Source organism: Muntiacus reevesi, chromosome 1 (assembly GCF_963930625.1).
Source record: "Muntiacus reevesi chromosome 1, mMunRee1.1, whole genome shotgun sequence".
In the NCBI taxonomy this organism is placed as follows: domain Eukaryota; kingdom Metazoa; phylum Chordata; class Mammalia; order Artiodactyla; family Cervidae; genus Muntiacus; species Muntiacus reevesi.
In genome coordinates this window covers 176,470,260-176,495,607 of record NC_089249.1, presented here as the reverse complement: position 1 = coordinate 176,495,607, position 25,348 = coordinate 176,470,260, and the positions used below count along the sequence as shown (strand labels likewise).

At 56.5% G+C, this 25,348-nt stretch overlaps 1 pseudogene; it reads right to left on the bottom strand.

Moving 5' to 3' along the window:
• Window positions 1-19,157: 19,157 nt before the first annotated feature.
• Window positions 19,158-20,348, bottom strand: LOC136152371 (alpha/beta hydrolase domain-containing protein 17A pseudogene; annotated as a pseudogene).
• Between the last annotated feature and the right edge of the window lie 5,000 nt (window positions 20,349-25,348).

Genomic DNA, 25,348 nt, shown 5'->3' with positions numbered 1-25,348 from the left:
TGCTGTGAACGGTGCGGTAAATAGACGTGGAGGACGCAGGTCAGCTCAGCGTCCTCTTCCCTGCCCTCCCTGGGTAAATGCTGCCCTGGAATCCGTGTGTGGACTTTGTGTCCATGTTTTTGCATCTTTGCTGCATAATTTTATCGCCATAGAAGTAGAAGTTAGTGCGAAGGTGCCTGAATTTTCTGTAAATGCCTTTTTCATCCATAGTGTGTTATTGGGCTCACCTTATGGGCTTCCCTGATGGCTCAGTTGGTAAAGAATCCGCCTGCAATGCGGGAGACCCTGGTTCGATTCCTGGGTCGGGAAGACCGCCTGGAGAAGGGCTAGGCTCCAGCATTCTGGCCGGGAGAATTCCACGGACAGTCCATGGGGTCGCAAAGAGTTGGACACGCCTGAGCAACTTTCACCCTTACTTTCACTTCCTACCTGCGCACGCCTCTAGGAGTTCATTACAGGACTGCACGCCCACTCCCCACACGCGCAACCCAGCTCTCCTGACTTGATAGGCATGTAGCTGTCACTGGTGGTCTCTCCACAGACCACGCTGCCCTGGGTATCGTGGGGGCGCCCTCTCCAGAGGAGTTGCTGGCCCTGCAAGGTGTCAGCTCATTAAATCAGAATGGCCTCTCCCCGTAGCAGTTCACCGGTTTTTCCTCCGCCAACACTGACTGGATCAGGAGTCTGGCCGAATGCACAGCAGCAGAAGAGGAGTTCTGAGACCATGTCTCCCCACTTATTCCTTCACTGCAGACACCCCATGCCTATGGAGTCTGCGCCTCTCCCCGCAGACAGGGCGACTTTGAAGCAAATCCCAGCAGCACGTCACCCACCTGTAAATATTTCAGCAGACATCCCTGGAAGATAAGGACTTTTAAACATGACACAATACCATATCAGGCTTGGAAAACGGACAGTTCCTTAACATTGTCCAGTAACCAGCCAAAGCGGAGGTCTCATTTTTCATCTTGTTTCCTTGCTTGTTTTTCACAGTTGGTTACACTGCTTACTGGAAAAAAGTAAGCCTTGGAAGGTGACGGTTACAAGATGAAGTTTCCCATTCAGTATCTCAGCAATGCTAAATATTTCAACCAAAACTGAAAGGGTAATGTTACATGTTTTAACTAAACATGTAAGACTCGGAGTTTAATTTTAAAATGCACTTAGTATTTCTGTTCAAAATACACCCTTAGCGGGCTTAAACTATTGTGTTGGTTTGAATTTGAAAGTAACAACATATTTTATTTCTCTGCTGGTAGTGTGAGCTCCAGTTTGGAAAACGGGGATGAAAAGTGTGCATTTTGATTCATGAAAGAGTTGGGATTCATGCATGAAACTAAAGCAGTGGAGCATTCCCACTGTCTGAGGCCACTTAAAACCCCTTTATCTGGTATCTGAGTGTATAAAAATTGGGGTTCTCCTCACCAACTGCTCATGGATTAGGCCCTGCAGCAACTCCACTAAAATTTAACCCCCGTGTCCTTCGAGGGGGTAGTGTGGTCACACCCATTTACCCTCGAGGAAACTAAGGCTCAGAAAATTCGAGTACTTTGCCCGAGTTTGCACATCAGGCGTGAGGTCCTAGACACAGGGCGGTCCCCTTGCCGAGCCTCTGGTTTGAATCCCTGTCTTCTGCCCCCCGGGGCCACACTGACGCACAGGCCACGGCTGACTGGAGGGGGTGGAGGACCCACGGGGACCGATGCCTGCGGTGTCCGGATCAGGGCTGGTCCACTCCACACGAGGACGTGTGGGGCCGGTCCTGGGGGCGCCCCGTACACGGCCGGATGTACAGACAGCTGGGCACCCCCCACCCCGGGAAGGGATGAGGTTCTGGGCTTCTCCCCGCCCCACCCAGCCACCCTCCCTGAGATGGAGGCAGGCACAGCATCCCTGGAGCCAGCCTCCCAGCTCCGCTCAGAACCAGGTGCCCCGAAGCCCCAGCCCGTGTGGTGGTGACACTCAGACCTCGGCGCCGCCAGGAGGCCCAGGCACTGCCGGGGGCTCAGGCCGTCCCCTCCCCCTCCCGAGGCCCTAGAGGTGGAGTCTCTACCTGGCTCCCGGCTTCCCCGCGCAGGCAAAGCCCACCCTCCCTCCAGGAGAACGTCCCTCCAGGCCTTGCCTTCCCAGATGCCTTGCCCGAAGGCAGGTCGGTCAGAGAAGGCTTTGACCCAGGCGTGACCTTTGACTTTTTGGGGCCTCGGTTTTCTCTGTAAAAGGAGCAGCTAGGCGTGTGGCCCTTCAAGTCCTCTGCTGTCCCCACAGTCAAGGGGCGGCTCGTGACACCTGAGTAGAAACCGTAGTAGAAACCGGATTGTTTCAGCTGCTGCTCCCGGAGCTGAACATGTGCCCCTGTAACCACTTCCCCGCAGTATTTCCCTAAGGGCAGAGTTGCTGGTGCGACTTCAGGTCAAGATTTGAATGGAAATTAGAAGGGGTGGCGGGGATTGTTTGCACAGGACGCCCTCAGCTCAGTTCAGAGAGGGTGTGAGGACCGAGCTCCTTTCCAGCCAAGCCTGGGTGGGGACGGTCAGGGCTACAGACAGACCTGTTTGCTGATGGCTGAGCCCCAACCTGGTCATTCCACACCAGGAATCGGTCCCAGGGACAGAAATCTAATCGCAGAAAGTGTTTCCTGCGCAGAGATGCTCACTTCAGCATTATTCAGTGGGAAGCTGGAAACACCTGGAGCTATTAAGTTTTAATAGTCGGGAGTGGGCGGGTGCCTGGCTGCTGGGCACGTGGGTGGTGGCATCCCCTGGGGCTGGGCTGACCGTCACCGCGGGTCCCCACATGGAGCATATCTTTCGGGGCCAGAGAGTGGACGAAGCACCATATTCGGTGTCGACCTGATGAAGAAACCCAAGCTGGGACTTTGAGCTTGGCATCCAAATAGGACGTGGAGGGGCCGTCACAGTGTGCTGAGGACAGGTCTTTTTTCCTTCTGTGACAGAAGGAAGTGTGCCAGCTCCCAGTTCATCTCATTTACATTCATGAACAGCGACCCTAAAGCCATTGTTGACTTAAATATGTGCACAGTGTGAAAGGTGGGAGTTACGGTTCACTTGGGCAAAGTGGGGACTGCGGCCCGGGAGACAGCACCCCAGCTGGCTCTGAGAGGCTGCCCCGGACGAGGAGGGAAGGTCAGTGTGTGTGGTTTTGGTGAAGGGGGAGCGTGTGCAATCTAGCACATGCTTCTTTGCCGATGGTTGTGGCTGGTCGCAAGGAGCAGACATGATCATGAAGGATTTTAGTGCGTTTCTGCGTTTCTAGGTATAAGGAGATGCAAGAATTGGGCTGATCAAACCAGCTCCTGAACATACCGATCTGAAGACCCGTGCTGCCTGTTTTCCCGGAGCACAGAAGCCTCGTTTCTGCTCTGCACCCTAACCTCCTTTCAGGGGGCGGTTGAAGGTCAGCGGCTACAGAAGTGCCTGATTTAATCCTCACAGGGATAGATGACCAGTGCCGATTGGAGGCTGACATTTCCCAGCTTCTGTCTCACAGAGCCATTTCCTTAAGGAATCGGTTAGCTGTTCTGGAGGAAAACCAAAAGTGCAGGGAAAGTGGTTTCTAGCATGTCCCCTGAGCTCCACCCCAGCCCAGAAGGGCATTCCCGCCCCACCTCCTGTGCGCTGAAGGCCATGAACAGTCCCCCCGGGGCACAGCCCCTGAAGAAGCCAACGGCCAGGGGACGGCGGGTGGGGGGATTCGGTGCAGGACGCCCGGCCACAAGGCCAAGGCCCAGGGGAGGCAGCTGCACTGTTGTGCAGGACCACTACGAGGACCACCTCTGAGGGGGAGTAAAGCCCTGAGCACCGCCCGGCCACCAAGGGCTGCCATCAGTGCTCTGACCACCCCACCGCGCTGTCGACTTAAAGAACCACAGCCTAAGTACTGAGCATACCTGCTCCATCGTGTCCGACTCCTGTGACCCCATGGGCTGAAGCCCGCCAGGCTTCTCGGTCCATGGGATTCTCCAGGCAAGAATATTGGAGTGGGTTGCCATGCCCTCCTCCAGGGGATCTTCCCGACCCAGGGATCGAACCCCGGTCTCCTGAATTACAGGCAGATTCTGTACCATCTGAGCCGCCAGGGAAGCCCCCATGGTACTGCTTACTTAAAAAATAATCATAACATCAAAACTGAGTGTGCATGCTCAGTCATGTCTGACACTTTCCAACCCCATGCACTGTAGCCCGCCCAGCTCCTCTGTCCAGGGGATTCTGCAGGAAAGAATACTGTTCCTCTTCCAGGGGATCGTCCCAATCCAAGTATCGGACTCAGGTCTCCCGAGTCTCCTGCACTGGCAGGCGGGTTCTCTACTCCTGAGCCACCTGGGAAGCAATTTGTTGGGTGGGCATTTTTAGGACGTCAAGCCTGAAAGACAGCATCTCAAGTGACTGAGAAAACTGTTCCGAGGAGGACGGGGTGGAGGGCGTCGGGTTATACAGAAGTTTGCAACAACGGGCAGGTACTCTGAACATCAAAAGATTAGCGCTAATTAGGAAAAAACAGGTATCTCAGGTTGAGGAGTTTAGCACTTTTCTCTGTATGGGAAGACGCAGGAGTCTGGGCTCACTAAACTCATTGCTTTCTTGCTCGTCTCAGCTGCCTGGGGCCGGCATCCTGCGATTTGAGTTTTCACATCCTTCGTTTCTTGCTCACCGCTCACACTCATGTGGCGGCGGCCTCCCTATGGCCAGATGGGAGGCCTTGTCCTTCCTAGGCACCCTCCAGGCTCAGAAATTCACATCTGAAGGGCCGGAACCATTGATGGCTGTGACACCCTTGTTTACTGGTACGGCAGGAGATGCTCCATTCCTCGGTCCTTTCCTTGTCCGTAGCTGCTCCACACGCTTACAGGAGTTGAACCTGGTTCTTGGAGGGGAGAGGGCACAGGTGCCCCTGGACCCTGCACGGTGGAAGGTCCATATGCCCTCAGCCCTCAGCCCACACCCAAGACCATCAGGGGCCTACAGAGGGCAGCCCCTCACCCAGGGGCCAGCAGGGTGGAGGACCGTCCATGCCTAGAGCTGCGGGGAAGCTGAGGCCTTCGCTGAGACCTCATCGCAGCTCAGCATCTCGCTCTGCCCAGCCCTGCCCCCACCCCTGGCCTCTCTGAGGGCAGATCCCCACGGCACCCAGCGTACTTCCTGGGGAACCCGCGTAGCTGCTACCACGCAGTAAGGCACGCACTCTAGGAAGGTAAAATGGGGAAACGGCCGTCTTGGAGCAGAGCAGAGAGAGCTTCCCTGAGGCTGGAAGGATGAGCAGCCACGGGTGAGGAGGTGCCCTGGTCGCGGAGGCGGGCGGGTGAGGGGATGGATGCGGAGGCGCCCGGCTCCTCCCGGGCAGTGCCTTGCTTGCTCACCAGCTGCCTGAGCCGAGGGGCCTCCCACATCCTGTCCAGGTGCCCACGGCCCGCAAAACAGTGAGGGGCCTGCCCAGGGGCCCAGCTGGCCGGCCCTGAGCTTGGAACCCCCCAGAAACCGCCAACCCGAGGCAGGATGTCACTCCCCACTGTGGGCAGGCCTCCTGCAAGCCACCGTGGAAGCCCTGCCTTCCGGCCTTGGCCTCTGCCAGGAATGCTTTCCTCCCATCTTCCCGGGACCCTCTTCCCCCCTGAGCACCAGTTTAAGTGGACCCCCCTTCCCGTCCCCCTCCCCAAATACTCTCCAGAGACACAGAGGTGACCCGGTGGGCGGGGCTCTTCCCGAGACTGGGGTGGCGGCTCTTCCTCCCAACAGTGACCTCAGGCCGATCCTACACCCTGATTTCCCCTGGAGACTTGGCACGACCCTCTGGGCAGCAGGGGCATCGGGCAGCAGCCCCACAAGGGTGGGCTCTGCTTCCACGCCCTCCGTGGCCACAGGCTGCCGGTGGCCCCTGAGGCAGCGAGGGGCGGGCCAGGATGGACGGTGGTGGGCGGGGGGCTCATGGCCCAAGGATGAGCCTAACATTGCACACAAGTCGGGAGCATCCTTGATGGCTTTGGCCCCTCCCTGTACTGAGCTGCCTCGGAGCGGGGCACTGCCCACATTTGCCCAGAGACGCTCACTCCTGGCAGCCAGCCCCTCTGCCCTCGAGACAGGTAGGTGAGCGGTGGTCCCTCAAGAGACACCCACATCCTACCCCCGGGAACCAGTGGGTGTGCAGATGGAATTACATGAGAATCTCAAAAGGAGATCATCCCGGATGGCTCAGGCGTCTCTCAGCCCAATGACAGGTGCCCCCGAAAGAGACGGAGGAGGAGCCCCATGGGGACAGAGGCAGAGACTGGGGTGATGCAGCCAAAAGCCGAGGGGTGACGGGAGTCCTAGATGCTGAGGAGGTGGGGAGGCTGTGCTCCGAACCTCGGGGGGCTTGCTGGGCTCCTGCCCAACCAACTGCGAGGGAGTCAATTTCAGTTGTCTCAAGTCCCCACTTTAGTGTGAGAACTGGACCATGAAGAAAGCTGAGCACCAAACAATTGATGCTTTTGAACTGTGGTGTTGGAGAAGACTCTTGAGAGTCCCTTGAATAGCAAGGAGATACAACCAGTCCATCCTAAAGGAGATCAGTTCTGAATATTCATTGGAGGGATGGATGCTGAAGCTGAAGCTCCAATCCTTTGACCACCTGATGCAAAGAGCCAACTCACTGGAAAAGTCCCTGATGCTGGGAAAGATTGAAGGCAGGAAGAGAAGGGGACGACAGAGGATGAGATGGTTGAAGAGCATTACCAACTCAGTGGGCATGGTTTGTGAGCAAACTCTGGGAGGCAGTGGAGGACAGGAAAGCCTGGTGTCTGCAGTCCATGGGATCTCAAAGAGTCAGACACGACTTAGCGACTGAAGAGTAACAAGCCCCCCGGTTTCTGGTGGTTTGTTACCAGACCCCCGGGAGACTCACACGGAGCCTTCCAGGGGGAGCCAGGGGACACTGGCCCTGCTGGGTCAGCGTCTGAAGGGGTCCATTATATCAGGATTCTTGACCTGGTGTTCCCGAGGAGTCTGGGGGCTTTGGAGTTCTGAGACCTCCTGACGCCCTTGACATTGCATGCAGTGTTCTCTGAGGGGAGGGTGTGAGGCTCTCAGCAGCTCCCTGCATCTGAGGATGATTTTGAGCCTCCGTCCCCATCCTTGGGGGCCCCCCAGGAAGGGCGATGTCCATCCCCCACCTCCTGTGGGGCTCCTGGGCACTGGACCAGGGCCTGGGCCGGTGTCCCCAGGTCCAAGCAGAATGGAGCAGAAGGCAGCGTCAACTGCTGGGCAGACCCCGCCCAGCCCGGGACCCCCTGTCCCTTGTTGTCCTTCTGAGTCGCCTAGCTGCACCTGTGGGCTCTGAGGGACTGAGGGCCAGAACAGGAGGAGGCCGCCCGGGGCCCCAGGGAGTGTGCCCTTGGAGGCTGTGCCCTGGAGGAGGGCAGGGCCTGTGAGGCACGAAAGGGGAGCCAGAGATGAGTGAGAGCAGGGTGGTCGCACGAGACCCCGGGAGCCGGGTGGGGGGCAGCCCTGGACCACGGGCCCTCCCTCGGGGATGGATGTCAGCTCAGTCCTGGGTGTGGGTCGGACAGGAGAACCAGCAGGAATCCAGGACCCAGACACTGTGGAGTCACCAGCGATGTGCGTGTGGGGGGTCTGCTCCCCCCAGGGAGGGGCGGGACAATGACGCCCACAAGGGCCTCTGGAGGGTCCCACGAGCACCGGTTCCCAGGGGCCCCTTCATCTGGAACCTTCCGGGCCACGTGGCAAGGGGGCTTGGAAGACCCCGCTGGGCCGTCTCGTGCTTGAGGCCCTTGGGACCCCCTCTCTGCTGCCTTCCCCCGTCCTGGGTTTGAGCGTCAGGACACAGCCCCCACTGGATCGGGCTCTGCTGAGCACCGATCCCCGCCTGAGCCCCGCACGTGTGGCTGAGAACGCAGAGCCGCCCCCCAGGGGCCTTGGGGACGTGGAGATTGATGTCGACCCCAGACAGGGCTTGTAATTAAATATGTCGAGTGGGTTTGACCGAGTGTGAGACACGTTCCCGCGCAGGTCACTTAGTCTGATGGATTTGCAGAAGGCCCTGCGGGAGCCAGTGTTGGGGGAGTCTGCCTTCTCCAGGCCTCTCTCCCCGGATTGGGGGATTTAGCAGGAGCACCCCTGGACCTTGTCCCGCCCTCATCAGGGGCGAGAGGCGGCAACGGGGGAGGCTTTCTGAGGTTTGAGGAGGCGTTGCCACCATAAGGTGCCGCAGAGGGGCGCAGGCTGCCGTCTGGGGGCAGAGAGGAGAGTGGGGTAGCCCCCAACCGATCCAGATGCGCCTGGGGGGAGCCTTGCGATCCTAGCGCCGCCTGCTGGCGATTCCTGGAGCTGCAGCCTCAGGCAGATCCCCAACCTTGCCCATATCCCCCTAAGACTCCCCACCCCCGCCAGAGCCTGAGCCCCGACCCTGCTTACACTTTGGGGGGGACAGCGGCACAGCGCGTCAGACACCGAGAGCCACCCCCACCATCCCGGGGGAAAGCTGACTTAGAAAGCGAGACTTCCTGGTGGGCAGGCTTAGGGTGCTTGGGTGGGGTTCTCCTAACGTCCCCTGCTCTGCTGGGGGGCCCCAGGTAAAGCCCACCACCCCAGGGAGTGGAGAAGGCTGCCGGCTGCTCTGCCGATCAGGAATGAGGGGGGCCCAGGCACCCTGGACGGCCACCTTCTGGGCCGTCACTGCCTCCGGTGGACGCACCGGCTGTTCTCTCCACCTGGGCGCTGGCGGGTGGACGGGAGAAGTGTCCATGAGGGGGCTGACATCCCGGTGGGGGCGGGAAGGCAGACACACAGCACAGCAGAAGGGACCCGTCTGCACGCTGGAGGGTGGGCCGTGCTTGGACTGAGAGGAGGAGGCGCAGAGTCAGGGGCCCCAGGGGCCCGGGACAGCAAGCAGGGGCGATCCTCAGCCAGCGCCCAGTCCGGTCCGAGGAAGTGGGCCCCAGATGCCGGCTGCTGGAAGCCCGGGAGGTCAGCCGGGGGCACTAGCGTGGTGACCACGGCTCCCCCAGGACCCGCCGTCCTGGGGCACAAACTCCTCAAACAACACGGCCCCTGCACACCCGGCCCCCAGGTGAGCCTTCACTCAGGGATCCCCGTGTGTCTACCGTTTCAGCCCGATGACTGCAGTGAGGTGATTGTATTTACTGGGGTTACGATGCTCCAGAAAACACGCTTCCCATTTCTGGGCACATTTGTCGTTTTTCAGTTGCTCAGTCGTGTCCGACTCTGTGTGACCCCATGGACTACGGCACCCCAGGCTTCCCTGTCCTTCACCATCGCCCGGAGTTTGCTCAAACTCATGCCCATTGAGTCGGTGATGCCATCTAACCACCTCTGGGTACAGGAAAGGAGGTAAACCCGCTGGGACTCGGCGGCCAGGGCTGGTTGCCTGCTTTAACATCATCTGCCCTGGTCCCCTCCTCAGAAACAGAACCTTGGTGAGTTCAGGGCCGCAGGCACCCATTTCCCACCAGACAGCTGTGGTTGTGAGATTGCATTCGGCCAACGGTTGGTGAGCAGAAGTGAGTGTGGGATTTTCCAGATGGTTCTTCACAGGGGATGCAGCATCCTGTCGGTTCAAAGAAGTCACTTCCAGCATTAGAAGCAGAAAGGGGCTTCCCAGGGAAAGAATCCACCTGCCAGTGCAGGAGGCGCAGGTGCGATCCTTGGGTTGGGACGATCCCCTGGAGGAGGGCACAGCAGCCCACTCCAGTATTCTTGCCTGGAGAATCCCATGGACAGAGGAGCCTGGTGGGCTACACTCCGTGGAGTCCCAGAGAGTTGGACAGGACGAGCACACATGTGTATTAGAAGCAGAAACAAATTCAGCCTGGGTGTAAGCACTTAAAGATCCCTGTGGGCTGGGGAAGTGAAGGGGGGTCTGCTCACACAGGCAAGGCAGGGGTCCCACCCCTGAAGTCGAGGAGACCGGAGACCAGAAACCGCCCACCCCGCCTTTGCTGTGACCATCACCACGTTTGGCCACACAGCCTTGCCTACAGTGGCCACGTCTGCCTTCCAATCACGCCCGAGTTCCTGCAATCAGGCCGCACCCAAACTACATCCAGAGCACCAGCTGTAAGGGACCCTGGGAAGTGCGGTTTTCCTGGCGGGAAATACAATTTGACCTTGTTCTGAAACAAACAGACTCATCCAGAAGAAGCGAAAGTCACTCAGTCGTGTACAACTCTTTGAGACTCCATGGACTATACAGTCCACGTAAAATTCTCCAAGCCAGAATGCTAGAGTGGGTAGCCTTTCCCTTCTCCAGGGGATCTTCCCAACCCAGGGATCAAACCCAGGTCTCCCGCATTGCAGGTGAATTCTTTACCAGCTGAGCCACCAGGGAAACCCAAGAATACTGGAGTGGGTAGCCTATTCCTTCTCCAGGGGATCTTCCCAACCCAGGGATCAAACCCAGGTCTCCCACATTGCAGGCCGATTCCTTACTGGCTGAGCCACAAGGGAAGCCCGTAAAGCTACTATACTCCAGTACAAATTAAAAACAAACAAAAAAACAACCAACACTGCAGAAGCCACAGAGTTCAAGTTATATTTCATGCAGAAAATGATGGTGAATGTTGTACCTAGAATTTGAAAGGAGACAGACTTAGTGGTATTGCTAAGGTGGAAATTTGTGAATGGAAATGTCAATATACCTGGGTGTTTCTATCAAAAATCTTCCTTGTGTTTAACCTCTGATGGTGGCCAGAGGATTTAACGTCTCCTCCAAACTGACACAAATTCTACAAAAGCTGAAATGCTGATGGAATCTGTCACAGTCACGGATGCACATAGAGAATCTGCCTGGAAAAAGAGGGACAAAAATGCACAGTGGAAAGAGCCCCTGGCCCGGGGGAAGTGTGGCTGTGGCTATGATACCAACCACGGTTCTTGCTCTTTAATCAGCAGAATTTGATCAGAGGGCAGACAAGAAATCCAGGCACAGCTCTGTCGGGGCCCCTGCTGCAGCAGGAGGATGAGAACAGACAACAGCTTTCCTTGCTCTTTACCCAGGAGGAGCCAGCTGGTTCCTTATATGGAGTGAGGGTGGGTGAGTCCAGGGGTCAGGCCAGAGGGGTGACTTGGGTGGTTGCCCACCCTTGTCAGTGTTACGTGCAGGGGGCACACACAGTACTCTGCTTTTGCTCCTGGCTCCTCAGAAGTGGCAGTTGCTAAGAGAAATTAAAGATCTAGATAATTGGAGAAATATTCCATGTTTAGGAATTGGAAAGACTCAATATTCTCAAAATCCTAATTCTCCCTAAATTGATTTATACAGTCAATTGAATATTGTAAAGATCCCAGCAGAATTTTTGGTAGAAATTGGCAAACTGACCATAAAATTTATTTGTAAATTCAAAGGACTTAGAATATCCAAAATGATTTTGAAACAGAAGAACAAATGGATGATTTACACTTAAAGGAGGATTTTTAAACTTTCTCTAAAGCCACAGTAAGCATAGCTGTACACTTTTGGCATAAGCTAGAGATAGACCACAGAGTGAAAAATAAGGGTTCATAAAAAAATGCTTACATTTATGGTCACTTCATTTTCAGCAAAAGTGCTAAGGAAAATCAACGGAGAAAAGAGTTTTCTCCATGAAAGTGCTGGGATGAGTGGATATTCACAGGCCAAAGGACAAATTTAGACCCTTACCTCCTGTCGTCCACAAAAATTAACTCAGAGAGGATCGTGGACCTAACTGAAAACTCTAGAGAACAAACACAGAAGAAAATCTTTGGGAGTTTGACTTAGGCAAAGTGTTCTTAATCTTGATGCTAAAAGCATGATCTATGAAAGAAAAAAAGGGGTACACTGAACTTCATCAAGATTAAAAACTTTTGCAGTTCAAAAGACATCATTAAGGAAAGGAAGAGACAAGTCATGGGCAGGGGGAGATTACTTAGAATTTATGTATCTGGTAAAGGACCTGTATCCAAACTACGTAAAGAATTTTGACAATTTAATAAGAAGATAAACAACCCAATTAAAATGAGTGAAAGATTGGGAGTTGCCTGGTTGCCCAGTGGTTAAGGATCTGCTTGCCGATGCAGGGGACACACGCTTGATCCCTGGTCTGAGAAGATCCCACGCGCAGTGGAGCAACAAAGCCCGTGAGAATCACAGCCAGAACTACTGAGCCCGAGCTCTAGAGGCCCGTGAACTGCAGCTACTGAAGCCTGCATGCCCCAGAGCCTGCGCTCCGCACAAGAAAAGCCACCACAGTGAGAAGCCCATGCACCACAACCAGAGAAAAGCCCACACATGGAAATGAAGACCCAGTGCAGCCAAAAATTAATTAATTAAAGAGCAAAATCCCCTATTAAACCCATTAAGAGATGCTTGGGCTCATTGGACATGAGATTCATGGAGTCAAACTACAGAGACTTTCGCTTTTGCATTTGCTAGAATGGCTGCCATCAGAAGGACAGGAATCCTAAGTGATTAGCAGGATGTGGAGGAATTGAAGCTGTGGTTTTTCCAGTAGGTATATGCAGATGTGAGAGCTGGACCATAAAGGAGGCTGAGCGCCTTCTTTATTGATGTTTTTGAACTGTGGTGCTGGAGAAGACTCTTGAGAGTCCCTTGGACAGCAAGGAGATCAAACCAGTCAATCCAAAAGGAAACGAGTCCTGAATATTCATTGGAGGGACTGATGCTGAAGCTGAAACTCCAGTACTTTGGCTACCTGATGCGAAGAGCTGACTCATTAGAAAAGACCCTGATGCTGGGAAAGATTGAGGGCAGGAGGAGAAGGGGATGACAGAGGATGAGATGGTTGAATGGCATCACCAACTCAGTGAACATGAATTTGAGCAAACTCCAGGAGATTGTGAGGGAGAGGGAAGCCTGGCATGTTGCAGTCCATGGGGCGGAAACAATTTAGAGCTTGAACAACAACAGCAACAGCAATTCAAGGCTCGTAGGAATGTTAATGGCAAAGCCACTGTGGGAAGCAGTTGGCAGCTCTCCGAGATGTTGAGAGTTGAGTCTCCATTAGTATCTACCTGCTCTCATCTGAATGTTCGAGTCCCTGCAAAATTCATGTGTTGAGATCCTAATTCCCAGGGTGACAGTGTTAGGGGGTAGGGCTTCAGGAGGTGGGTAGATCGTGAAGGTAGAGCTGTCATGAATGAAATCAATGCTTCTATGAAAAGGACCCCAGAGAGCTCCCTGCCCCCGTCCACCACGCGAGGACTCAGCAAGAAGAAGGCTGCTTACCAACCAGGAAGCGGCTTCCCACCTGACACCTGATCTGCCTGCACTTTGATCTTGGAGGTCAAGCATCCCGGACTGTGAGCAATGAAGGCTCGCTGTGTTTAAGACACCCGGTCTGTGGTGCTTGTTATAACAGCCCAAGCAGGCTAATCAACACCCCAAAGACATGAAAACACAGGTCATCATGAGGACTTGGATGAGAATGTTCAAAATGGCACCATCCATAGAGGCCTAAAACAATCCAAGTGTCCACTTGCTGGTGACTGGATGGATGAAATGTGGCGTATGTACAATAGACACACTCGGGGATAGAAAGGAACAGAGTGCTGACCTAGCTGCATAGATGAATGTCAAGAACTTTATGCTCAGCAAAATCCTTGCATGAGTCCACTCATGTAAAATGTCAGAAGAGGCAAGATTATGATGACAGAACACATAGCGATGTTTGCCTGGAGCTGGATATGGGGGCAGAGACTGGCTGCAAATGGGCACAAGGGAACATTTTGGTTTGGGGTGATGGAAATGTTTCAGAAATGTTTTTAAATTGGATTGTGGTGATGACTGCACAACTCTATAAATTTACTGAAAATCATTGAATTGCACACTTATAATGGGTGAATTCTATGCTACATAAATTATACCTCAATAAAAATAAACCACGCTCTGAAAGAAAACTGCTCAGTAAGATCAGCACCAGAATAAAAATGCAGTTTTCATTTTTCTGGGCTTTGTCGAGTGAATGCTGAGTGAACGCTTGCTGCTGTTCAGTCGCCCAATTGTGTCTGCCTCTTTGTGACCCCATGGACTGTAGCATGCCAGGCTTCCCTGTCCATCACCATCTCCAGGAGTTTGTTCAAATTTGTCCATTGAGTCGGCAATGCTATCCAACCATCTCATCCTCTGTCACCACCTTCTCCTCTGTCTTCAATATTTCTCAGCATCAGGGTCTTTTCTAATGAGTCAGTTCTTTGCAAAAGGTGGCCAAGGTACTGAAGCTTCAGCTTCAGCACCATCTTTCCAATGAATATTCAGGGTTGATTTCCTTTAGGATTGACTGGTTTGAGTGAATGCTTAAATAGATTAATGAGAAGATCCAGTTACATTGTTCATGGTGACAGGGAATTCCGTGTTACTGGGGAGACTGTGAGAGTTCAAGGTGGAGACTAAAAGGGTCCTTCAAGGCAGAAGAAAGTCCATACAAGGAATGAGATGCTTATGGCTGTAGAGAGGGCTCAAGTCGCAGGCTCCAGGCTGGACCTCAGGATCTCCAGCTCTGAGACCTTCCCCAAGTGGCCTGGGTCCCAGGAGGCTGCCCAGCTGGGAACCCCTACCCAGGAAGCCGAGAAAGCATGCAAGAGGCTGCATCACGAGGGCCCTTGGCTTCCAATCCCAGGTGCCAGGGAGGGAGGGGTGGGCAGTCCAGGTCTCAACCGCCAGGGTAAAGCCATCCTAACCCGGAGCTGCCTGGAGTGGTCTGGAAGCTTGCAGGGGACGGAGCCCACCCCCGGGACCCTCTGCTCATGGTGAAGCATTCTCGTCCAGGCGTGGGGGCTGCCCCTTCCTGGGCTGTTGGCCCAGCCCCACTGTGTGTGGAAATGCTCTGCCCAGAGGACTCACGGAGGCCTGGCCTGTGCCTCACACACTGGGGGCCATCCAACGCCCGTCGCCCTGCCCATCAGCCTGTCCCGGAGCGGGGGTCACCGTCCCCATCTCACACGGGCCCCTGGCAGAACTGCTGAGCCCAGGGTCCCCGCCTCAGGCCCCGTGCTGTGATACCTCCTCAGGAAGCGGGCACTGGCCTGAGAGTTGGTTAATGAAGGCGGTCTATTCGGGATCAATGCTTCCAGGAAAATCAACAAAGCGTTTATTTTATTCATTCAGTAAATGCCTCCCTGTGCGAAAGGGCGCCCCCTCCCTGCACCTTGCATCCCGGCCCCTTGACCTGCCCCTTCTGGGAGTGGCTTGAGTCTCCATCATCAAACACTGCAAGGTCTGGCCTGTCTGGAGACAGCAGCGCTCACACGTGGGCACGTCTCACCCTGGGGAGGTCACTCGCGGCAGCAGACACCAGGGTTGCTGGGTCTGCCACACTCCCCAGCAGCATCTCGACAGCTGTTCACTTTTTAACAGTCTCACGTTTTACCCCCAGAGCTTGCCATGTCCCACTGGGGGCCACGGGCCAGGTGAGGCTACTTAAATCCAAGTGAGTTCAAGTCACATGAAATGCAAGACCCGGGCGTCGGGCGTTGGTCACCCTGGCGCGTCTTGACGCCCGTGGTGTCTGGTTAGTGGCTGCCACAACTGGACGTGGCAGGGACAGGACTTAGAGGTTTGTGGTCAGGGCTGCTGGAGGTGATGGGCGCCCTTGCTCACGATGAGCCCGGGAGGCAGGCGGCTTTGGGGCGCAGCCTCCCGCCACTGACCTTCCATGCACCACGGCCCCAGGCCCTGAGAATACTCTTCCGACAGGCCGGCCGGCGACCCTGACCCCACGACCACCCCGCCTGGTTCGTGCTGACCAACCTGCTAGGGGATTTGGTGCTGGGAAGTTGGGGGCTGAGTCAGGCCCTGGGAAAGCCCGCAGAGCGATCACGAGGCCAGCCTGGAGCGGGGCGGCTCCGGGGGTCACCAGCCCCAAGGAGGGGACACGGGGGACGGAGCAGGGACGGCAGGAGGCAAGCCCTGAGCGTGGAGCCCCTGGGCCTGTTGTGCGAGCCGGTGCCCCAGGGGCCCACCTGAGTGTGGCTCTGGGCCCCACAGGGTCCCGGCAGCTCCAGGGGCGCTGGCCTGCTCCCGGGGGCGCTGTGTGCAGGGCGGGCCGCGGGCCTTCCCCTGTTTGGAGAAACATCTGGTTCTGATTGTCGTCCTAGAAAAAGATGAAAACTCTCCTGGGGCGACGAGGAGGGAAGGAAGGGCCCGATGGGCCAGGGGCCTGGGATCCTCCCCGTGTGCGGCTGGGCCTGCCCGCCCCAAAGGCCGCCTGCAGGGACCTCAGCACGCGCCCAGCCCGCCCAGGAGAAGCGCAGAAACACCAAGCCTGCCGGGGACTCAGGCCCCGAGGGGCTGCCGGCCGGGGCTGCGGTGGCTCCTGACACCAGGCCAAGGGGGGGTCCTGAGTTGTGTCCGCTTCCCATGGGAGGAAGTTCCCTTCCCACCCCCGGCAGGGTCGTCCTCACAAGGCCGAGACCACTTTCCACCGGTGACCGGCCCTCGGGGTGTCTGCGGAGACGGCGGGGTCTGCAGGCCGGGCGGGCCAGCCTTTCCGTCCTCAGAGCAGGACATCCACTCTGCCCTCAGGACTCCTTGTTGCTTCCTTCTCTACTCCTTGTTGTCCCAACCCTTTGTTGTTTTTAGGTTTTTTTGCTGATTCTGTCCTAGTGTCTCGAAAGTCCTGCCGATATTTCCAAGCACACTACCCTGAATCAGACGTGAGCTCTCACCGAGTCTCTGTCAGGCTCCGGGTGGACAAGAATAGGCCTGGACAGACGGGCCTCCCGGGGAGGGTTTGCACCAAGGCCTCTGGGCCTCCTGTTCACGCACCAGAGTTCCCACCGGCTGGCGACCCCCAGGAAAGAATTAACGTGCTTCCTGAGAAAATGTCTGTTCTTGTTGCTAACAATGGACTGGAAGAATGTTTTCTTCTTTTATCATACATTTAGCTGCATATTTATCTCCCTATCACCAATGTGAGTTAACATTTTGCTTTAAGCCCCTCAACTCAGCACAGCTGAATTTTAGCCCATGCTACCAGGATGAGTGGGCTTCCCTGGTACCTCAGATAGTAAAGAATCTGCCTGCAGTGTGGGAAATCCAGGTTCGATCCCTGAGTCAAGAAGATCCCTGGAGAAGGAACAGGCAACCCACTCTAGTATTCTTGCCTAGAGAATACCATGGACAGAGGAGCCTGGTGGGCTACAATCCATGGGGTTGCACAGAGTCGGACATGACTGAGCAACTAACACCGTTGGTTTCAGCTCGTGCTAGCTCAGGTGGCTGAGAGGTAAAGAAACCTCCTGCCAGTGCAGAAGACAAAGGAGGCATGGGTTTGATCTCTGGGTCAGGAAGACCCCCTGGAGGAGGAAAAGGCCACCCACTCCAGTGTTCTTGCCTGGAGAATCCCACCAGAGGATCCTGGTGGGTGACAGTCCATGGGGTCACACAGAGTCGGACACTCCCCAGAGGGGAGGTGGCTGATTTCATCTCACACTAGCCCAGTAGACAGGGCTTGCTCTGTGGGGATGCTCCGAGGCTGCGGGGGTGGGGACGGGCTGGTGTGACGGGGAGGAGCCCCCCATGGGCCAGTGAAGGGCTCCCTGGTTGGGCACACACGCAGCTCCTCTCCAGCCCGCCGGGGTGTGCGGCCGCCTCCCAGGTTGGCAGACGTGGCCTGAAGCTCCGCGTGTCCAACCAGCCTCTGCCTGAGCATCGAGGTCCAGAAGGAGCTCAGGCCTGGGATTGCAGGGAACCCATCGCTCTTGTCGAAAAGCTCTCAGGACAGTGATTTCAGTTGATTCTGTTTCCCGGGAGGCCCTGACCTACTCTGCTCGGGCGTTAGGAGGTGGAAACACTGGTGCAGGAAGTGGTGCCTGTCGAAGGTTCCCTGGGTGCTGCTCCCAGTTTCTGGAGTTTGCCTCTGGGGAGACCCCTGCTGGGGGGCTCATCCGGCTGGGCAAGTCCCTGGGAGCGCATGGGGGTCCCGGAGCCCGTGGGAGTCAAGGGGGGGTGGCTGGACAGCCACAGGCCCCGGTGGGGGCACACACGATTTTCTTTACGAGCTTCCCCCAGGCTCGCCCGCGCAGGCCACACTCCCCGGGCCTGACCCCCCACCCAGCCCCGAGTGCGTTGGGGGGACAGACCGGTGCAGCTGTGGCCACCCACAGACCCGGCCACGTCCAAACGCCGGGGAGGCGAGCGTGGTGAAGTGGAGCGCATACTTCTGGCCTAAAATAGATTTTATCTGAAAAAGAAAACAGATGGAGCTGGAGATGATCGTTTTTTTCTTTTATGAAAAGCACAGGAAGAGGCAGAAAGCTGCTGTGTGCTCCCCTCCCCTGACCCTCCAGATGCGCTTGGAAACCTCTAAGGACACCGATCCATGCTGGATCAGCTGATAAGGTCTGGCCGGGCGGAGGGGCTGCAAGGTAGGCAGGTTTCCTAACCAGAGCCGCTCAAGGGATGCCTCCCCTCTCCTTCTCCATCTGTGGGGAGATGATGTCAAAGAGGACTACGGGAAGCGCCTCTGTCCTGCAGGGTGGACCTGGAGTGACCAGGACATCAGCAGTGAGGGACAGCGCACCGGGGGAGCCTGGAGCGAGGCGATCGGGCCCTCCTGGCTGGGGGTTCCCTGGGCAGCAGCTCTGGGCCCTCTGGGCTGTCTCCCCACTGGGCCTTGCAACAGTCAGGCCTGGGGTCCCGCTGTTGGGAGCAGGGACCAGTGAGGGGAGGCAGCAAGCCTTTCATAGTGTGGTCAGGAATGAGTCTGGAAACAGAGGATCTGAGTGAGTTTCCTGGCTGCCTTTTAAAATTGACTGTAAGTTCTTGTTTGGGGAAAGCCTTAGAGTGTTAACAGGTCTGTATCATGATTAATATTATCTGGGTAAAGCCTTGATTCAGCAAAATTCCTCTTGACTCAATTTGTCATCACATGACTCACCGCAGAAATATCGGGGGAAAGAAATCATTAAACTTCCCCGTGAAAAGGCTCCATTTATTTGTGTTAAACTTGTTCTACTTATCTGGGATGATTATGAGTATGGATCACAAAGCTAATTCTTTTTTTTTTTTTTAATTTTAAATCTTTAATTTCTGTTTTCACGTTTTTCCTTCGTTTTGCTTCCAAAAGGAAAGGAGCTCATAGCTCCGTCACCTGTATATTGTCCACGGCCCAGGGGCCAGGGAAGGTCCCGACCCCTGCCGGCCAGCTGCCTCTAGGGAGTGGGGCGCCCGGGGGGTTCACATGCAGCCCCCGGGGCCGGGGCTGTGTCCAGGCGCCGCCTTATTGCTGAGGTCCCGGCGCAGCTCGGGCCGGCCACTAGGCTAGGTGCACTGGTGGGCAGCTCCTGGGAGATGAAGCGGCGGAGGCGCTCCAGATACTGGCTGTAGAGCTCGATGTCGTTGCGCCCAGCACCCTCCACCCACAGAGGCTCCACGGCCTTGGGGTGGCGCTCGTAGAGCACCAGCCCGTGAGAGAAGTCGATCACCTCGTCCTCCATGCCATGGATGATGAGCACCGGCGACGTGATCTTGGACACCTTCTCGATGTTGGGGAACGCGTCAAAGCAGTAGGTCTTCTTGGTGTCGGGGAGGCGACACGCATGCCAAAGGTGAGCGGCGAGCGCAGCACCACCGCAGCGCACTCGTAGAGCGAGGCCAGGTCCATGGTGGGCACCGTGCTGATGCCCTGCCCGTACAGAACGACGCTGTCCAGGCTGATGCCGCACCTGGTGCTCAGGGCCTGCCAGGCGGCGTCAATGTCAGCATAGAGGTTCTTCTCGGAGGGTTTGCCCGAGCTCACGCCGTAACCAGAGTAGTCGTAGGAGAAGATGTTGCAGTTGATGCGTGTGCCCAGGCCGATGTAGAAGCTGCTCATCTGGCCCAGGTCCACTGCGTTGCCGTGCAAGAAGAAAACTGTGTACCCAGCGCACGTACATGCAGGAGATGCGGTTGCCCCGACTGCTCTTGGTCAGGAAGACCTCGATGGTGTGCAGCTCGCGCTGGCTGTACTGGAAATCGGCACACTCCGTCAGGTGGAGCTTCCAGCGCCCAGGGGTGCCAGCCAAGACCTGCAGGTTCCCTGAGAGGGCAGCCCCGGCCCCACCAGGCCTGGGCTCAGGCTAGGGCACCAGCGAGTAGGTGGGCTCCGGAGGCAGGAAGGCGAGCTTAGCGGCAATGCGGCCGGGGCAGGGCGGGCAACAGAAGAGGCAGCAAAGCTCGGTCACTGACAGGCCGTTCATGGTGGGGGCCAGGTGCCGGGGCGGGCCTCACCCGGCAGGGGAGGGCTGGGGGTGCTCGGAGATGCGGGCAGGTGACAGGGCGACCCCCGGCCACTGCCCCAGACAAGAGCCCCGTTAGGAGGCCGTGGCCCAGCCCCATCGCGGTCCAAGCTGAGCCCTCAGGAGCCTCGCAGCCTCTCATGTCTGTGTGGCACAGAGGGAAAGCCGCCGCGGCCCGCACCCCCGGCCCCGGGGCCACGCTCCATGGCTCCCAGCCGCCCGCCCGTCAATCTGAGTTCGTCAATCCCTCGGCGCCCCGAACTGGTCTCCTGCGCCGCCACTGCCGCAGCTCAAGCTGATTCTTAAGATAAGGTTTTACGACCAGCCATTAGCTTAGAGAGATGGATTTCCTTCTATTCGATAGGTTATTGGTTTGTGCCGAAGGGAAGGATGCATTTCTCCCCAGGTATCCGCAGGGTGTGGCGGTCATAGGTGTGTCCCCAGCTTGTGTTCAGGATCCCCACCTCACACACAGACAGCGTCTCAGCAAGGCCTCGAGGAAGCCACAGGCATTTAAGAGGCTTTGGTTAGCGGGTCAGGCCAAAACCGTTCCCAAACGACACGCTAGAAGGCAAATGCCCTGCAGTGTTAGAGAACTGAGCTCCAGTCTCACAGGGTGCACCGTTATCTCAGATCCTGAGACCAAGAATCAGCCTGCGGAGCTGCAGCTGCAGCCACGGCCCACGGCCGAGACCAGCGGGGCAGGGAGCAGAGGGAAGGCCCGGTCACTAGGCGGCAGGGACCAACGCGTGCGTTCACAGGGGCGGTTCCCAGGCACAGGCGCGCGGAGATGAACAGTCTTAAACTGCAGGATAGCTCTGGGGACACCCTGGGCAGCGCAGCCGAAGCTCTCTGCCGGCCGTCAGGCCCTGCTGGCACCATGGAGCAGGACCCGGTGACCGGGGAAGATGGGGGTGTCCGTCTGTCCGTCGGGTGATCACAGGGGGCTGAAAGCGGCGAGCATCCTCGCAGTAGGCTCCGGCAGCCTGATCGCATCTCTGGGAATAGCCGAGCCGTGAACTGCTCTGGTGAGGGAGGTGCTCTCACCTGGAGTCGGGGGTCCCCTCAGGGCCCCGCCGCAGCTGAGAGACAAGCGCTCACAGTCGTCAGGTTGCCCCGGCCCGCTGCACAGATGTGCGGGGCGGCTCCTAGACCGTGCAGGGCAGGGTTTGTGTTTGCTGTGGACAGCACGATCCCCCCTTCTGCTCTGGGCTCTGATGGCTCCCCGGAGGACACGGAGCCCTGCCCACCCGGGGCCCCCAGGACGGGGCTCCCCACGAGGCCTGTGTGGCAGCCACGGGATAGGGCTGCTGGAGTCCAGAATAAGGGGACTTCCCACCCACCACTGCCCATCAGACTTGGTGCCAATCGCCCCTGAAAGACCATCCGTGGGTTTCCCAGAGAGGAGTGTTTGCAAATACTGAGCACCCGGCCCTTGAACTGAACCCGGCACCAGGACGGCCTCACCTTCATGCGGTGGGGGAGGGGACAGAGCCCACCACGGGGTCCTGAGTGAGGCTCCCTCCCCCCGCAGGCTTTCCTGGCACCACCAGTCTTCCCCGATGGCTCAAAGGGTAAAGAATCCGCCTGCAACGCAGGGAGACACAGGAGATGCGGGTTCGTCCCTGGATTGGGAAGATCTCCTGCAGAAGGAAACGGCAGCCCACTCCAGTATTCTTGCCTGGAGGATTCTATGGACAGAGGAGCCAAGAGGGCTACAATTGCAGAGTTGGACACTACTGCCGGAGCGCACACACACACGCCAGTCAAAAACACGAATGCTATGGGTGACATTGTGGCAAAGGCAATAAATAAGAGAAACTGATGAAGACAAGAGTCTAAACAGAATTCAGAATGAACACCTTGTGTCTCCGTGCAGTGGCTGGGCGTGAGGGTGCATGCATGCTAAGTCACTTCAGTCGTGTCCAACTCCGTGCAACCCCATGGACTACAGCCCACCAGGCTCCTCTGTCCATGGCATTCTCCAGGCAAGAATATTGCAGTGGGTTACCATGCCCTCCTCCAGGGGGTCTTGCCGACCCGGTGATTGAACCTGCGTCTCTTACGTCTCCTGCATTGGCTGGCAGACTCTTTACCAGTAGTGCTACGCAGAAGTCCCTGTGTAGTTGCTGGGGTGAGGGTGGGGGTGGCAGATTTGGCTGTGAACTTTCTGGAGACCAAAGCCAAACAGGGAGACTAGATACTTCACTGGTGGTCCAGTGGCTAAGACTCCACGCTCCCAATGTAGGGGCCCGGGTTCGATCCCTGGTCAGGGAACTAGATCCCACATGCTGCAATTAAAGACCCTTGTGCCACGACTAAGACCCAGCCAAGTCAAATAAGTTTTTTGTTGTTTTTTTTTAAAGGTAAACTAGCTTTTGTCTCATTTCCCTGGAATCCTCTGGGATCACCCATGGATACCCTGAGGTCTTGTTCATTGTTCTTAGACTGTGGGTTTAAAACAAAGAAGAGGGAAAGGAGAGAAATTATTCAACTTGGAAACAAGACTAACTCCTCTCGGGAAAGGGTGGCATTTTGTAACCATATTGTCCCCCCAGGGTCACAGAGCGGGGTTGCACAAACGGGGAGTGATTCATAGATTTTTCTGGAAGATCTTCCCTCCATCTCCTCCATCACACCCTCATCAAAGGCAGCAATCCCTGTCAGCAGTGTGTCTGCCCTGACTCCTAACCAGTCTACACTGTCTGCCTGCCTCTCTCTGAACCGCCCCAACCCCGCCCCGGGGACCTCCCTTCCCCGCATGGTGCATGCCTGCAAACTCCTTCCCCCAGGTCTTGGCTCAGACCCCTTATTCTAACTGCCCAATGTTGTAGCCCCGACCTGACAGCTGTCCACACCTGTTTTGCCACGAGGTTTGGGGAAGAGGTGGGGATCGTGCAGATCTACCTCCTGGGAGGGAAGTCCTATATCCCCCCCACAGGGGACACACAGGGGGAGGCCCCCCACCTGAAAGCGTGTAGGAACCCAGCACCCCTAGGAGTTCCTGTCTACTGCTTTTTCATTGAAATGTACAAATTATTTTTTAACAAAGTGTCTACTTAGTCTTCATAAATCATGATTGACAAACCAAGAGGGGGCATTGTTTCCTTATGAACCAATTAGTTGATTCGAATGACGTTTCCACGATGCCATGTTGGTGAGAAAGGATGGGTTTCTTCACCTGCTACCCCTGTGGAGGTGGACGCTCTGGCGGCTCAAGGGCACTTGATTCTATCGATGGGGTTGGTTCTGTTATTATTTACCTTATTCCAGACAAGTGCCCCCACACTGTCTGTGATTAGCATTTCAGCATGTCCAGGCCCCTGGGGACCAAACCAGCATGGCCAAGACGAACATGGACAAGGCACCCACGCTTGCTCTTGGTTTTGCCTGAGCTCGGGGTGGACGGCTCATGGACTCAGCTGCGGGGCTCCCGACCCTGCGGGCAGTGCTGGGGCCTCTGAACCGAAGCCTGTGCTCCCCACTGGCCACGAGGGACCATCCCTTGGTGACCCAGGGAAAGGGCTGGAAGCGGGTGGCACTGAGTCTCCACTGATCTGCCCTCCAGCTCCCTCACTGGCTACTGGGCACGCTCGGTCATTTTGGGGTGACCTCACTGATTGAGTGGCGCTGACGTGCTTCAGGCACCATCTGTGACGAAAAAGGCAAACCTGAGCTGTCAGTGGTAGGATTTCAGACAGCTTTCCTCCCCAGGTCCGACAGCCTTGTCTGCTTGTGAGGCTCAGACACAAATGGAGGAGCAGCTATAGGCAGAGTATTTTCAGGAGCAAGGATGGCTGGCATCAGGAGTGAGCAAGTGAGTGAAGTCGTTCAGCCGTGTCCCACTCTTTGCGACCCCAGGGATGGTGGCTACCAGGCTCCTCCATCCATGGGATTCTCCAGGCAAGAGTACTGGAGTGGATTGCCACTTCCTTCTCCAGGGGATCGTCCCGACCCAGGGATCAAACCCAGGTCGTTGCAGGCGGACGCTTTACCCTCTGAGCCACCAGGGAACACCCCAAACAGTAAGCCAGCCCCGGGATCCAGCGGGGCGGGGAGGGGCTGCTGAGGCCCCTCCCTCCTCGCTGGCCCCTCCCACACGGTCCGGGAGGCAGGCAGCACGCTGTCGCCTGGGCGAGGAGACCGGCTTCGGGTGGTCCTGCGCTGCTCCGCGGGAGTCACTGCGGCAAGCGAGCCGGGCTGGCTCCCCGGCCCTCTGTTCTATCCTCAGGCAACGCTAGGGACTGTTATAAGCTTGTAAAGCACACAGCTATTGGAGGCAGAGAAAACCACGTCTAAGCTGAAACGCTGTCCAAGGGCAAGAACAGGCTGGGCTCTGGGTGAGGCAGAAGGAGGGGGCTCCCCCAGGACCGAGGCTCAAGGAGGGTCTCCAAGAAGCTGCCCCTGGTGGGCCCACCTCTCCCTTCCTTTGGGGGGGCCCTAGGGTCCCGGGCACGTGGCGCCCCTGTGCTCAGCTTCAGGGCCCTTCTGGGAGTGCCGTCCCCCAGCCACCCTGCCTTCCCCCACTGCCATATTCCAGGCCATGGGGTCTGACGGCTGGTGCCTGGTGGTTCTCCTGGGCCCCGCATGTCCCCCCCTGCTCAGTCTGGCCTTGTGAAGTATCCCCGAGTCTCCTGGAGAAGTTGCTCTCCAGGCATTTTATTTTCCTGGGCTCCAAAATCACCACAGACAGTGCCTGCGGCCATGAAATTAAAAGATGCTTGCTCCTTGGAAGAAAAGCTATGACCAACCTAGACAGCATATTAAAAAGCAGAGACGTTACTTTGCCACCAAAGGTCCATCTAGTCAAAGCTATGGTTTTCCAGTAGTCATATACGGATGTGAGAGGTGGATCATAAAGCTGAGCACAGAAGAATTGATGCTTTCAAACTGCGCTGTTGGAGATGACTCTTGAGAGTCCCTTGGACAACAAGGAGATAAAATCAATCAATCTTAAAGAAAATCAACCCTGAATATTCATTAAAAGGATTGATGCTGAAGCTGAAGCGCCAATACTTTGGCCCTCTGATACAAAGAACTGACTCATTGGAAAAGACCCTGATGCTGGGAAAGATTGAAGGCAGGAGGAGAAGGGGACGACAGAGGATGAGATGGTTGGATGGCCT